A 16,281-nucleotide genomic window follows, 5' to 3' on the forward strand; every position below is an offset into this window, starting at 1 on the left:
TTAGGCTCGCATCTCTCTCTCTCTCTCTCTCTCTCTCTCTCTCTCTCTCTCTCTCACACACACACACACACACACACACACACACACACACACACACACACACACACACACACACACACACAGCATCAGCATTCGGCCATGTCGGTGTCCCAGATTTTCAGTTCAGCTCGTCATTCTCTCCCTCCTTTCTGCCTCCATCCCTCCTCTCCCTCCTTCTTTCCTCCCTCCTCCCTAGCTGCTCCTTCTCTCCTCCATATATTTTTATCTCTCCTCCCTCCTCTTCTTCCTCTTTCCTCCTTTCCGTCTCATTTCCCCTCTACCTGCCCCCACTTCCCTCTCTCCCTACCTCCCTCTTTCTCCCCCTCTCTCTCTTCTCACTTCTTTATCTCCCCATTCTTTCTTTTCTCCCTCCATAACACTTTCCTTTCCTCCTTCTTTCCCTCCCCCATATTCCCTTCCTTGTTCCTCCTTCCTGCTCCTTCTTTCCTCCCTCCCTCCCGGATTCCTCCCTCTCTCCCACCACCCTTTGTCTCCCTTTAGGGCTGTTGTAATGGTCACGTGTTGGACTCTCTCTCTCTCTCTCTCTCTCTCTCTCTCTCTCTCTCTCTCTTTTCATAATTTATTGGATTCGTCTTGCTTTTCCCTTCCTTCCATCCTCCTCATCCTCCTCCTCCTCCCCCTCCTCCTCATCATCATCATCATCCCCCTCCTCCTCCTCCTCCTCCTCCTCATCATCATCATCATCATCATCATCATCATCATCATCATCATCATCATCATCCCCCTCCTCCTCCTCATCATCATCCCCCTCCTCCTCCTCATCATCATCATCATCATCATCATCATCATCATCATCATCATCATCATCATCATCATCATCAATTTTTCTTTCACACATATACTTAATACTCTTTTTTTTTTCTTAATAACAGAACATAGGAAGGAAAAGCAAATGAACCAAAAAAAAAAAAAAATCCATGCACCAGATTACAGGCGTCCTCCATTCATAAAATATCCGGAACAGTTAGACTTGAACAGCTGTAGGTTGAAGTTTGGGGGGAAACAACTCTGGAGAATCGAGTTCCAGAGAGATGCAGTTCGGGGAATAAAGGAATTCTGATAGGCAGAAGTACTGCAATATGGCTGTGTGACATTCCAGTCTTGAGCGCTACCAGATGCCCGTGTAGCACGAGGGAAGGCGCGAAGAGGTGGCACAATGGACGCAACTTCGTCTGAGCATTTGCCATAAAAATATCCGTAAAATAATGCAAGGGAGGCAACATTCCTTCTTACTTGTAGAGGAGGTAGTTTATTTATAACAGCAGAGTTATTAATAATTCCAACAGCTTTGTTCTGAATTTTGTTTAGTTGTTTTAATGCAACCTCTCCACATCCAATCCACAAGCGTGAGCAATATTCAGGCTGAGAGCGCACATGACTCTTATAAATTATAGCTAACTGCCCGTCAGTGAAGAAGTTACGGACTCTGTACAACAATCCAAATTTCTTTGAGGCGATTTTAGCAAGTGATCTGACATGAGAGGTCCAGCTGAGGGCACTGTTAAGTGAGACGCCGAGAATTTCAATATTTTTGGAGATGGGAATATTAGTAGCATTGAAGGTAATATACGGATCTGGCAGTATCTTTTCCTCTACTTCTTCCATCTTTTTTCCATCATCTTCAGTTTCCTACAAATTTTCTTTCCTTGTTAGCGACTCCTTCCTTCCTTTCTTCCTCCCTGCCTTTTTTCGCTCTCCCATTCATTCAGCCAGTATTTCTTTCTTTCGAACCTCTCTCTCCCCCCTTCTATCTATCTATCTGTCTATCTCTTCATTTGTCTGTTAGTTTATCTATCGCTGTATCTATCTGTATATCTATTCATATTCAATAGCATTCTACCTCACTGTCTCTTCCGCCTCCTTTCTCCTCACCTCTGTCCTTTCTTCTTCCATCCCCTCTCCCACTCCTCCCTGCCCCCCTCCCTCCCCCCTCACCTCCCTCCCCCCTCCCTCGCCTCCCTCCCCCCTCCCTCACCCTGCTGCACATGTGAAAGTTGATTCCTGGCCTCCCAACCTCCACTTTCTCGTGCACTCCTCACTTCTCATCCTCATTTCTCACCCTCACCCTCACTTCACACCCTCATGTTCACCATTCGCCTTCATTTCTCACCCTCATGTTCACAACTTATCTTCTTCCCTCGCTCAGTCGCTCACTCACCCTCGCATTACTCTCTCTCTCTCTCTCTCTCTCTCTCTACCCCCTCCATCTCATCCTCTCTCTCCATGGCTGAATGACGGTGCCAAAGGAAGAACCAGTTACTGTGGTTTACATTCTGTGTTTTTTTTTTCTTTTGATAGACCTTTACACTTTCCCCTCTTCCTCTTCCTCTTTATCCTCTTGTCTTTTTCTCCTTTATTCAATCCTCTTCGTTATTCAACCCCTTCAGAACGAGGGCGTGTGTTTCAGTTGATTCTCTCTCTCTCTCTCTCTCTCTCTCTCTCTCTCTCTCTCTCTCTCTCTCTCTCTCTCTCATTTCCCTATTTCCATTCACTCCATTTCCTTCGTCCTTCATTTCCACCTTCCTCTCCCCCCTTTCACTTGTGCTAGTTCCCCGTCCGTTCATTTCCACCTCACTTCCTTTACCGTGTCTTCATTCATCTTTATTCTCCCTCCTTTCTTCTTCTACTTTTTCCTCTTTCCTCCTTCTCCTCTCCCTCCTCCCCTCACTTTCCTCACCCTCACCCTTTCCCTAACCCTCAACCTCCTCCTCATCATCATCATCATCATCATCATCATCATCACGATCCTGGTATTATTATTATTATTATTATTATTATTATTATTCATCTATATCCTTTTTTCCTCTTCCTTTTGTTTTGTTTTTTCTCTCTGCCTCCCTTTCTCTTCTCTTTTCCTCCTCCACCTCCTCCTCCTCCTCCTCCTCTTTATTCTCTCTCTCATTTTGCGATGATTTTTCCACTTGATAATTTTTTGCCTCACCTTCCCGTCCTTTGCGCAACCAGATTATTGAAGAAGATCTGTGTGTGTGTGTGTGTGTGTGTGTGTGTGTGTGTGTGTGTGTGTGTGTGTGTGAGAGAGAGAGAGAGAGAGAGAGAGAGAGAGAGGGTGGGGGGAAACGTAACTATTGCTTCCTTTAAGGCTTTGTATTGTAGGTTAGACTGACTGTGGTATCTGATGTGTGAGGTCTGGAATTAAACACTAAAGCAGAAAGAGAGATGGCAAGAAGAAAGAGAAAAGGGAAAGGGAGGAGGTGGGAGAAAGGAGGGAATGAGAGGTAGCGAAGGAGACGGAACTGAAAGAGAGAGAGAGAGAGAGAGAGAGAGAGGAAGGAGAGAACGAGGGGAGAGAATAGAGGGAGGGGATGGAAGAGAGGAGAGATAGCTTGGAGACAAGGAGGAAGGGAGAGAGAGATAGAGGGAAAGAAAGAGGGGAGACAATATAGTGGAGAGAAAAAGAGGAGTGGAGGGAAAGACGAGGGAGAAGGCAGGGGAGGGAAGAGAGGAAAAGGAAGAGGGGAGGGAGTGGGGAGGAGAGCAGAGAGTCCTAGGAGAGGAGGGGAGGGGAGGGAGGAAGAATTAGTGGAGGAGGGAAGGGGAGGGAAGGAGAACTCTGGGAGGAGAGGAGGGAGGATTGCTAGAAGGTTGGGAGGGAAAGGAAGAGGGGAGGGGAGGGGAGAAAAGGAATAGGGGGAGGGGAGAGGGGAGGGGATGGAGCGAGAAGTGAAAGTGGTGAAGTCCCGGGTGACTGACCGACCGCTGGCCCTACTCTTGCTCTTCCCTCACTCACTCGTCTGCCTTTCTCTCTCTCCTTTCCTCCATCTCTCTTTCCTTCCTTTCGTCCATCCCTCTCTCTTTCCTTTCCTCCATCCTTCTCTCCTTTCTTTCTTTCATCCCTCTCTCCTGCCTATCCTCAATCCCTCTCTGCTTCCTTTCCTCCATCCCTCTCTCCTTCCTTTCCTCCATCCCTCTCTCCTTCCTTTCCTCCATCCATCTCTCCTTCCTTTCCTCCATCCCTCTCTCCTTCCTTTCTTCCATCCTCCCCACTTTTCTTTCCTTCTTCCTTCTTTCCTTCTTCCTTCCTTCCCTCCTTCCTCCGTCCTTCCTTCCTCCCTTCCGTCCTTTTCCTCTCCCTTCCTTTCCTCGCTGCTTCCTCTTTTTCCTCCTTCCTTCTCTTCCTCCCTCCTTCCTTTCCACCTTCCTTCCTTATCATCTACCGTCCATGCGTCCCTTCCTCCCTTCGTATTCTTATAAAGTCATCTGAACCAAACACCACTTTTACCTACAAAGGAAATAGGGACCTACATTGCAAACTCGACGGTTGTGAGTCATAGGCTGGGGAAGGATTGAGTGTCTACCTTCATGATTGTTGTAAAGGAGATGGGTATTGATTCTGTGCCTTTTTTTTCTCCCTTTCTCCCTTTTTTTCTGCTGTGTCTTTCCTTAGTTTTAATCTACCTTTCCTTTTATTCTTCCTTCCTTTTCTCCCTCTTTCTTTTTCACCCTTCTTCCATTTCACCCTTCTTCCTCTCACCCATTCTTTCTCTTCTCCCTCCTTCCTTTTCTTCCTCCTCCCTCTTCCCCATTCTTTCTGTCCTTCCTCCTTCCTTTCCTCCCTCCGTTACCTTTTCCGTCCTTCCTTTCCTTTCCTTCCTCCATTTTTCCTTCTTCCTTCCTCCTTTCATCCACCTTCACTCACCATTCTTCGTTTCCTCCTCCTTCATTTTCTCCCTCCTTTCCTTCCCCCCTCCTACTCACAACCTCCCCTCGTCCACTCATCTCCCTTTTCCCTCTCATCTTCCCTCTCACTTATCCCTTTCTCTGCCCTCTGTCCCAGCCCCCCCTTCCCCTAGCCTTCTCCCCCCTTCCAGTGACCCCTCTCCCCCTTCCCCTAGCTCTCTCCCCTTCCAAATGACCCCTCTTGCCCCCTTCAGATCACCTCGACCTGACCACTTGATTCTGCCCCTCTCACCTCATGACAGCTGCCTTACCCCCTCTCTTACACACGTACTCTCACATACATACGAACATGCACACATATACACATATATTCATTCACATATATTCCAGCACTTACTCTTAAATACGAACATATGTGACAGGATGCATACGCCGCGCACACACACACACACACACACACACACACACACACACACACACACACACACACACACACACACACACACACACACACACACACACACACACACACACACACACACACACACACACACACACACACACACACACACACACACACACACACACACAAGACTTCCGTGATTCGTGAGGGTACCTTGTGTTTTTTCCTTCTTTTTCTTCTTCTTTTTTTTTTTTTTTTACTTAGGAAGGATATATTTTAGCCAAGAAGTTAAAAAAAAGGCTGCATTTAAGCCCTTGAGGTTGAAAAGTCTCTCTTAATCTGAATATAAAGGGATAAGAGTGGCAAGAATGAAGTGTGTGTGTGTGTGTGTGTGTGTGTGTGTGTGTGTGTGAGAGAGAGAGAGAGAGAGAGAGAGAGAGAATATGCCAGTTATAGACACCGTCCGCCACTGACAGTCACGCACTATTACTAATTTTTCCCAGCAGGTGTTTACTTCCTTGTGTGTGTGTGTGTGTGTGTGTGTGTGTGTGTGTGTGTGTGTGTGTGTGTGTGTGTGTTTATTTCTTACTATCTTTGGGAAATTTTATGCATTGTGAGAGAGCCCCCTAGAAGTGAAGGAGTTGATGAATGCTATGTCCAACTCCGTCATTTTTCAAAGTCCCTCCTTAAAAAAAAAAAATAAATAAATAAATAAATAAAATCGTTTAGAGATAGCATGAATCGAATTTATTTTTTTCTCAGTGGCCCATTTGAAATAAATTACGAGAATAATAATAATAGTCATGCTCAGGTACACGAATAGTATCAGTCATTCTCATCTACACTCTCACTCACGCATGTCACTCTATTCTCACTCTGCCGGAGAAGATGGCATGAAGAGTGACAGAGGCCCTATTCTCGCCAGTTAAAGAAGCTCCCTAACGCCTTTTCCTAGTCGATTTATTTGGTTTAGCACACCTTCCTGTCCTCTTCGGTGTTCCATAAATCATTTCAGTATCCCCATCTTCTGGAAAAGTAACGTACGAAAAACTATTACCCTCCCATATCCAAAAATAAATCGCCAAAGAAGAGGTGTTAGGGAGAATCTTTTACCAACGAGAATAGGAACCAGGATTTCTTCACCCACTTCACTACGATGACACCCTTCGAACAGGCGAGGGTTACATGGAATATTCAATTGCCCTTTCAGTACGAGTGATCTTTCCAGAGTTAGAAATGGTATAGAGCGTTAATCTGATCTTGTATAGGGCGTTAATCTGGTAAAGGGCATTAATCTGATCTGGTATGGGGCGTTAATCTGCTATAGGGCATTAATCTAATCTGGTATAGGACGTTAATCTATTCTGGTATAAGGTGTTAATCTGATATAGGGCGTTAATCAGGGATAGGGCGTTAGTCTGGTATAGGGCGTTAATCTGATCTGGTATAGGGCGTTAATCTGATCTGGTATAGAGCGTTAATCTGATTTTGTATAGGGCGTTAATCTGGTACAGGGCGTTAATCTGATCTGGTTTAGGACGTTAATCTGCTATAGGGCTTTAATTTAATCTGGTATATGGCGTTAATCTAATCTGGTATAAGGCGTTAATCTGATATAGCGGTAAGGCGTTAATCTGGTATACGGCGTTAATCCAAACTTGTACACATCCCTGACTCCCCTTTAGCTCCATTGAGGGCCTGGTATAGTCAGATTGAAGGGTTGTTTTGTCCAGTAACCAAGGAGATTCGTTTCTGACTCGTAACGAAGGCTCACTGAATTTCTTGCCGGCACAACATGGTATAGAAGTTTTGGTAGTGGCCCAGTTCCGCCAGGTGAAAACAGACTGAATATAATGTGGACATAGCAAGAATAAAATATAAAGAATGTTGTCGTAGTGAAGGGGTTGGTGGTTCGTCTCGGTGTCTCGTTTTGGGGTTCAGAGATGGATTTTTTTGGTCTTTTTTAGGGGGAAACTTCAACGGGTGGTTAGAAACTGATCCTGGAGTCATTGTGTAGGCCTTAATGAGAGAGAGAGAGAGAGAGAGAGAGAGAGAGAGAGAGAGAGAGAGAGAGAGAGACTTTATTTCCTTCCCACTCGATGAACAGTAGTGGCGGAGGTGAGGTGACGTGAGGTGAGGGGAGGGAAGGCAGGCAACAGATAGATAAAGAGATAGATACCTAGATAGACAGACAGACAGATAGACAGCAACATTCCTTCATTTCCCCCACACGCAATGAACAACACAATCGGAGGTGAGGCACTGAGTGGTGGGGTGGGGTGCCGTGGTGTCAGAGTGGTGGTATGTGAAGGTTAGCCGCGATCTGACACAGGAATGCAAGGATGTGGACGACGACGCCTCCCTTCCACCTCTCGCGCTCCACCTCATCACGGTACAAAGCTATAAGAAAGAGAGAGAGAGAGAGAGAGAGAGAGAGAGAGAGGGGGGGGAAGGGCATTAGTATAGCAAAAAAAGATCAAAGTGGGAAGTATTGTCACAAAAAATGGTGGTACAGAGGGAATTAGCCTTAAAAAAATAAAAAATAAAAATAATAAAAACGCCGCTCAGTAGGACACTTTTTCCTTAGCTCCCTCAGTTAGATGAAGCATTATTTATTTTATTCATTTCTAGTTTGCATTATAAAAAAAAAAAGAAAGAAAGAAAAGAAAAAAATGTGGTACGAAAGGGGGAAATGGATCTGTAAAAATAATAATAATAATAATAATAATAATAATAATAATAATATTAAAAGTAGGATGATAGGAGTTATTGGTGACATTATTTTTTATCTGTGTTCTTCCTACATCCAGACGATTTTATTCAGCTGTGGGGAGGTCTCTCGATGTGAAGTGGTTAAAATGAACCCCCTGTAACTCCCTTCAGTACTGTATTATTATTATTATTATTATTATTATTATTATTATTATTATTTGTATGTTGCTATAATATTTCCTTTTATATCACTGTAGACTCCAGCTCCTGTGCATTAATTTTGGACTGTCGGCAGCAATAGTTATCATCATCATCATCATCATCATCACCACCAGTAGCCCTTCATCTCACCTAATGATAGCAAAAGTCTCTCATCTCTCCCCTATCTCTCTCCATGATCTCTGAAACTCATTTAATATATCCGACACAGATGACACACACATGACACCTACCTTTAGCCACATAGAGTGATCAGTGTCAGTTGCACCACACTGCACGATACAAATTACACACACACACACACACACACACACACACACACACACACACACACGTTTTTCCACTCCCCCCCCAGGCGTTGGTGTGAGCCGCCCCTGACTCTGGCATTTTTCACAACCTTGAGAGACGTTGTAAATCCAGAGCAGAAACTTGTCACATAAATCGAGAGCTTATTGTGTTCGCGATATTCAAGTGGCGGTTTTAACTCCTTCGCTGGGGACTTTGTTAATTCATTCTTTCTGCCATGAACCCCCTCACTACTAGGGCTTCCTTTTTTTGCGATGCTAAAGAGGACCCTGCTCGTGGTGGCAATATGCACCCTACGACGACCATCCTGGACCCAAGCCTTCTCACTCCACCTCGCCGTGAGAAAAGACCCTGATCCTACGCTGGGAAGGAATCGTCAACCACAAGGGGACGCCATTTCCGTACACGGTGCATTCACTCTACTGTACCTATAGGACGACCCCACAAAAACAGTTGCTTACCTCGACCAAACAGACTGGGGTGAAGCAACAACAGTGTATTCAGTTCAGAAAATTTGTCTCGCACCGAATAGGAATTTATATGATTGGATGGTGGATGAATGGATGGGTCAGGTAAATAGGTAGTGTCGTGAAAAAATATATAGTATGAAGGATGAACTGAAGGAGAGGGTGCAGCAAGGAAGGAAGGAAGGAACCAAGCAAGGACGCTGCAGGCAGTGACAAGTAGGAATGTAAGCGTGGGAGAGAGGAAACCACTACATGATGGTTTATTAGTTCCAACGCTACAGGTCTTATTCTGAGTGGCTCTGGAGATTTCGTAACACCCTTTCCTCAGCGATTTATTCCGCACATTATACCTCAGTATCCCCTTGTATGTTACTGATCCCAACTGTGCAGATATCAAAGCCATAATAATACCATACAAGAGAGTTTCAAGGTACTGAATAGTAAGAAAATAAATGGCAAAAAATAGTTGCCACGAAACCTCCCATAGCACCAGAACACATCCCTAACGTACAGGAGCGAGGCGTGGACGATGCTTGAAGGACATGACTCAAGAGTGAGACCTGTTATCATATATTATCTCATAAGTGCCTGTGGAGTGATATTGAAGGATAAATGAATAAATAAAAAGATGCTGTTGAAATTAGGTAAAGAGGCTTACTGATATTAGGGGAAATTAAAAAGGCGGGTTGGCCATGAGGAGTGACTGTAGAGTGAGAGACTGACTAGGAGAGTGTACGAGAGTGAAGTACTTAGGAGGAGAGAGAGAGAGAGAGAGAGAGAGAGAGAGAGAGAGAGAGAGAGAGACAACTTGTGCGAGAGTATGGAAGGGAGGGTGCTGTTTAAGAGGGGTCGTTACTGGGTAGGGAGAAAAACACGTGATTTTCCTTTGTTAAGTCACAGGATGCAGCGTTAGGTAGTATGTACATTAATACAGTATAGTCCGTTTAATCTCGTCTGACCAAGATCTCTAACCAGTTTCAGCTCAGGTGATGACCAAATGCTGTCAGACTGGAGGATATATTTGACTTGTAACCAAGGAGACTCATTCCTACCCCAGACGTAAGACTCATCAAATTTCACGCAGCCATGACTAAGTATTCAAGTTGTATGAGTGGCCTAGTTCCCTCAGGTGAAAACAAACCACCTGTAGTACCTGCGTTCAGTCGGTTCACGTAATTAAACACGCCAGGTAAGTGCCCGTGATTACACCTGTCTATACGTCGTTCATTTCAACTTGGTGGAGATAGTCGTCCTTTTACAGATTTTTCCCCGTAGTTTTGTGGCAGGCTGTGGCACTACTACGGCTCCTTCCTATAGAACTTTTTCGTGACTAGCATCGTATTCTGGTATTAATCTTTTGTTACAGCTCTGTGATAAAGATGGAGTGATGGTCATTTACGCCTAATTAAAGTGAAAAGAGTATAGTGAGTGTTTTAGTGTTGCTCTGTCGATGAGAGGTGTCATAATTTACCGTATTATTAATTTCCGTCACTCGTCACGCTACATTGTGAAAGTAGTTAATATCTGTTCTGTTGTAAAAACATCAAACTGCACCACAATACTAGAGAGAGAGAGAGAGAGAGAGAGAGAGAGAGAGAGAGAATGAAAGGGAGGAAGATAATCAAAGAGAGAGGGAGGGAGGAAGGGAGGGAATGTGGTAAGAGGGAGGGAGGGAGGGAGGGAGGTAAGGACTAGCCCAGCCGACACCGTTACTTCACTCCCGCCAGCGCAACGGTCCCGTGGCCTTGTACACCCCCCTCTCCCCTCCCCACCCTCCTTCACCAATCCTCCCCTCCTCTCCCTGCCTCACAACCTCCCTCACCCTCCCTCTCACCCTCACCACTACCTCTTTCTCCCTCACACTCTTCCCCTCCCTCGTTCTCCCTCTCCTCCTCACCATGTCTCTCTCCCTCACCCACTCCTACCCCTCATCACATCCCTAATCCTCTCTCTCTCTCTCTCTCTCTCTCTCTCTCTCTCTCTCTCTCTCTCTCTCTCCTCCGTCATTACCTTTCCCATTCCCTCCCTCCCTCCCTCCCATTCATCAGTACCTCTTCCCCTCCCCTTCCCCCTCCCCTTCCCCCTCCCTTTCTCCTTCCCTCTTTTAACCCTTTCATCCCCCTCCCTCTCCTTCCAGATTGGCTTCCCATCCTCCCTTCCTCTCCCTCCCCATGTGAACTTTCCTCCCTCCCTCCCTCTTCCCCCTCTATATTTTATTCCCATCCTCCCTCCCTTTTCATCTTTCTGTATGAATCTTCCTCCCTTCTCACCCTCCCTTTCCCCCTTTTTACCTCCCTCTCGTCCTCTATATGCTTCCTTGCCTTCCCTCGCCCTCCCTTTACCGTTGTCCCTGTAGGAGGTTTGGGTGAAATGATTTGGTGGTGATGATTGTGATGGTGGTGGTTGCGTAGTGGTGATTGTTGTGGTGGTGGTGTTGTAATGGTGTGATAGTGACAGTAGTGGGGTGGTGGTGAGATGTGGTTATGTGGTAGTGGTGATAGTAGCTGAGTTGTGTAGTGGCGTGAGTGATAAAGTAGTGGTGGTGATAAGGTGGTGGTTGGATAGTGGTGGTGGTGATGAGTAGCATAATATAATAGTAGTATTAATAGTAGTTGTTGTGGTAGTGATGAAGTAGTAGCAGTGGTGGTGGTAGAAAGAAGTGGTGGTGATGATGTGGTAATGAAGTAGCGGTGTTTGTGGTGGTTGTGGTGTGTGTGAGTGGGGCAGGAGGGCAGCATCTCACTTACACAACCTTGAACTACACACCCCGATACCCGTTCTCTCTCTCTCTCTCTCTCTCTCTCTCTCTCTCTCTCACACACACACACACACACACACACACACACACACACACACACACACACACACACGCACACACGCACACACATACACACACATTCAGTCATTCCTCTCACACTCACTCATTACCCACGCCTCATCATCATATCATCACACTCATATACCATCACAGTTAAAAACCTCATCTCTTGTTCACTCACATACCACACGCGCACATAACCTCAGTCACACACATGTACTCATTCTGCAACTCATTCCCAAAACACACACACACACACACACACACACACACACACACACACACACACACACACACACACACACACACACACACACACACACACACGGGAGCACTCAGTCATCACCACAATACCGTCATTAACCTTCACAGGGACACCGTTCGACAGGCCGGAGCAGAATCACCGCTTGTAACGAGCTCCTTGCCTCCCTCACCCCCAGGTTCAACGGGAGGTGCAGTGGTTAGAACATCCGGCGAGCGAGTGCAAAAACCAGAGTTCAAATATCAGACTCTTCCCTTTCCATTTCTATCCAGGCGCCTTAATCCAGGACGGGATGCCACGAACAGATTACCTCCGTGTCACCTCGTCTCCTCTTATCCCCTGAAAGGAAGATGGTGGACCGTGGAAGAAGGGGAATTTTAGCCTGTAGTCCACTGGGTTGACTTTTCAGACAAACCATAGGCTACAAATTACTACCATGATAACCTATCTTTTATTTTTTTTATTTTTACCATTTCTAAACGGTTTTATTAAGCTTATGGGGTACTTTTCGAACGAGGGAAGGGGGATTAGATTCAGCCCTCTTTATTCTTTTCAGTACTTACGATTATTCCTAAGTTGAATACCATCGTCTGGAGGCAGCAGGTCTTAGCCAAGAAACACGTCGTCGGATTGAAGGGACATGTTTTCAGCCAACGTCAGACGATTTTATGAATCTCGGGTCATGAAGAGTGCGATACAGACAAGACCCTCGCCTCCCTAGATGCCACTTCACTGGAGAGGGATTATTGCAGGGTATTTCTTAGCCTCTCTAAATGGAAGATTCTCGTCTGAGCTGAGTTGAGTCGCCTGGAGATAGGAAGAATTTAAAAGAGTATTGTTTTGGAGGTGTTACGTTCCTCTCTTAGTTTCAGATTTCCTCTAACACTTCCCCTCCTTGTTCTTAGGTTTCCCTGCCCTCCCCACCACCAACGAGATCCTTTCCGTCCCACAGCACCCTCCTTCCCCACCTCCTCATCTCCTTCCTTCTTCAGATTGTTCCCCTCTCCACTTTCTTTCCTCCCCCCCTAAACTCATCACTTCTCTTCCCCTTCTTTTCCCTTCTGTCTTCCTCCATACTCCAATCTCTTCACCCCCTTCGTTCCCCTCTCCTTATCTCCCCGCCGTTCCCTTCTTCCTCCTTTCTCTCCTCTTCTTTCCATTTGCCCCTCGAACCATCTTCCCCTCCCCAATCCTTCCATTCCACTCCCCATCTCCCTCCCACACTCACCCTATCCCGCCCTGCTCGTCACGCCCCATCCATCTCATCCCATCCCATTGACCCTCTTTAACCCCTCACACAAAGGCCCGTCAATCCCCACTAACATCTGTCCCATCCTTGCTGACACCGGACGATTTGACACAGCTAAAGGGAACGGAGGGGTTAGTGAGGGCCGTATATAAATTCCTCCCTTTCGAAAAGTCTGTCCTAAGCCGAATAAAATCGTCTGGAGGTGGCAAGGGTAAGATAAAATAAACGTCCGTGGAGTGAAGTGGTTAATTCTGTGATGCCTTTTTTATCTATATAATTTTGACCACACACACACACACACACACACACACACACACACACACACACACACACACACACACACACACACACACACACACACACACACACACACACACACACACACACACACACACACACACACACACACATCTCGTACTGAAGAGGTTAGCTTGTTATCAAAATACCGATCTTTCAACACACACCACCCACTCTGCTGCCCTGTTTACCATTGGAACTATCACTCATGGCTGGTGTGATGGATCGAACTCACTTCTTTTCGAACAGCAGATTACTTCATTTAGCACCTGACCATCACCTCAATCCCAACCCAACCCATCCCATAAATCCCCACTCCCACCCCATTAGGAGCCCACTGACCGCTCCCCATTCGGGTCAGTCTGTCTTTCCTGACCACCCATTAACCTCTTCAGCCATAGAAAGTAATGTACTTAATAATTGATCATTGTTACCCTACCACCAAATTATTTCATGAAGCTTAGGAGAGGGTTTTCGAACGAGAGGAGTAATATATGGCCTTCACAAACACCTTCACAAGATATTTCCTCAGCTGAACAAAATTATACGGAGACAGGAAATGAATATGTGTTCGTGGACTGAAAGGGATAAATTTCATCTTCTTCCATCTCGTTCTTTTCATACATTTTTTCCTGCTCTCCTCTGCTCCTCTTTTCACACTGTTTTCCTCTCCCCACTCCTCTCAGTATTCCCTCCTTTACAATCATTCTCTCTCTCTCTCTCTCTCTCTCTCCTCCGTCATTACCTTTCCCATTCCCTCCCTCCCTCCCTCCCATTCATCAGTACCTCTTCCCCTCCCCTTCCCCCTCCCCTTCCCCCTCCCTTTCTCCTTCCCTCTTTTAACCCTTTCATCCCCCTCCCTCTCCTTCCAGATTGGCTTCCCATCCTCCCTTCCTCTCCCTCCCCATGTGAACTTTCCTCCCTCCCTCCCTCTTCCCTCTCTATATTTTATTCCCATCCTCCCTCCCTTTCCATCTTTCTGTATGAATCTTTCTCCCTTCTCCCTTCTCACACACACACACACACACACACACACACACACACACACACACACACACACACACACACACACACACACACACCTTCCCTTCACTCTTCCTCTCATAATCTTCCCCTCCACAAGCATCCTTCATTCTCTCTAACCTTTCCTCCTTCCCTTCCCTACCACAACCTTCCTCCCCTCTTCCCTCCCCCTCAGCCTCCCCCACCTCGTCCCCAAGAACCTCTCTGCCTGGTACGGGTCCTCGGGGTTCGATTCTGAGCGTGGGGGGGAGGGGGTGGGGGGTTCACTTATCCTCCCAGGCGGAAAGAATAACCTCGGGGCCTCTATTGTCTTCGGGGTGTGCGTGGCGGCCTTCTTATGGTCCGTGTGTGTGTGTGTGTGTGTGTGTGTGTGTGTGTGTGTGTGTGTGTGTGTGTGTGTGTGTGTGTGTGTGTAATTTGTATCGTGCAGTGGGGGGTAGAAGAGAATGTAGAAATGTGTGTGTGTGTGTGTGTGTGTGTGTGTGTGTGTGTGTGTGTGTGTAATTTGTATCGTGCAGTGGGGGGTAGAAGAGAATGTAGAAATGTGTGTGTGTGTGTGTGTGTGTGTGTGTGTGTGTGTGTGTGTGTGTGTGTGTGTGTGTGTGTGTGTGTGTGTGTGTGTGTATGGGCGGGTGAGTTGGTCTGTGTGTGTTGTCAATGGGTGTCAACGAATATTACGGTTCTCTTACTTTCATGCTTTTTTCCTGTTTTTAGATCCACCCCACCCGAAAAGCAGGACATAAAAGAGAAAAACAAATACACAATAACCCTCTTACGCCATCTTCATCATCATCATCATCATCATCATCATCATCATCATCATCACCCTGCATCCTCCCTATAGATTATGTGGTGCAGGATTCAGAAATAAGGTACAAAAGTGGGAGAGCTCTGAAGGATGGGCCACACAGTCATTTACACATCATTCAAGCCCATGGAATCCTGCTTGTGTCCTAAAGCCTCACAATTTGTACTTGTTTTTAGTTTGCTTTTTAATTTTAGATGCGTTTCTCATACACTTGTTATTATGTTTACTCATCCACTTGATCCCACTTGATTCACCTCATTACTCTTTTAATCCTCTTACTTCTCTGATGCTTTTCTTTTTGTCTTAGGTAAATCTCTTCATTGTGAGAGACTTCCCCTTGGCAAAAATAAGTGTATATATCCTTTTTACTTCACCTTAGTCTAAAATTCACCTCTCTCCATCTTGAATGCTGAGTTATAACAAGAGACTAATGCAAAAATGTGATGCTAGTCATGAGGAAGCGCTGTGGAAAGAATCTAGAACTGTCACAGTGTTTTATTCTGATATTATAATCTGCGTGAAAAAAAAAAAAAAAAAGAATACGAGCCAAGTTATGGTGAAAAGAGTGTATGAAAAGGAAGAAAATATGAGACGTCATCGGAGTCAAAGGGTTAATGGAGATAACTCTTTCTCTGCGAGGGGTCTTTGCTGGAAGAAGTGGAAGAGAGAGAGAGAGAGAGAGAGAGAGAGAGAAGGAGTAAAGAGAATATTTAAGAACAGCTAAGTGGCCAGAGAGAGAGAGAGAGAGAGAGAGAGAGAGAGAGAGAGAAGAAATAAGGAGAATCTTTAAGAACAGCTCAGTGGCAAGAGAGAGAGAGAGAGAGAGACAGACAGACAGACAGACAAACAGACAGACAGACAGGCAGACAGACAGACAGGCAGACAGACAGACAGGCAGACAGACAGACAGAAGGAATAAAAAGAATAACCAAAATAAACAGCGTGTGTCAAAAGGAAGTGCAGGAGGTGGTGCGTGGGTCTCCGGGTGGCATCAAAAGACTAATCCCATTTCACTCGCA

The sequence above is a fragment of the Coenobita brevimanus genome, chromosome 55, assembly GCF_032717465.1.
Source record: "Coenobita brevimanus isolate Jiangsu-jjx chromosome 55, ASM3271746v2, whole genome shotgun sequence".
In the NCBI taxonomy this organism is placed as follows: domain Eukaryota; kingdom Metazoa; phylum Arthropoda; class Malacostraca; order Decapoda; family Coenobitidae; genus Coenobita; species Coenobita brevimanus.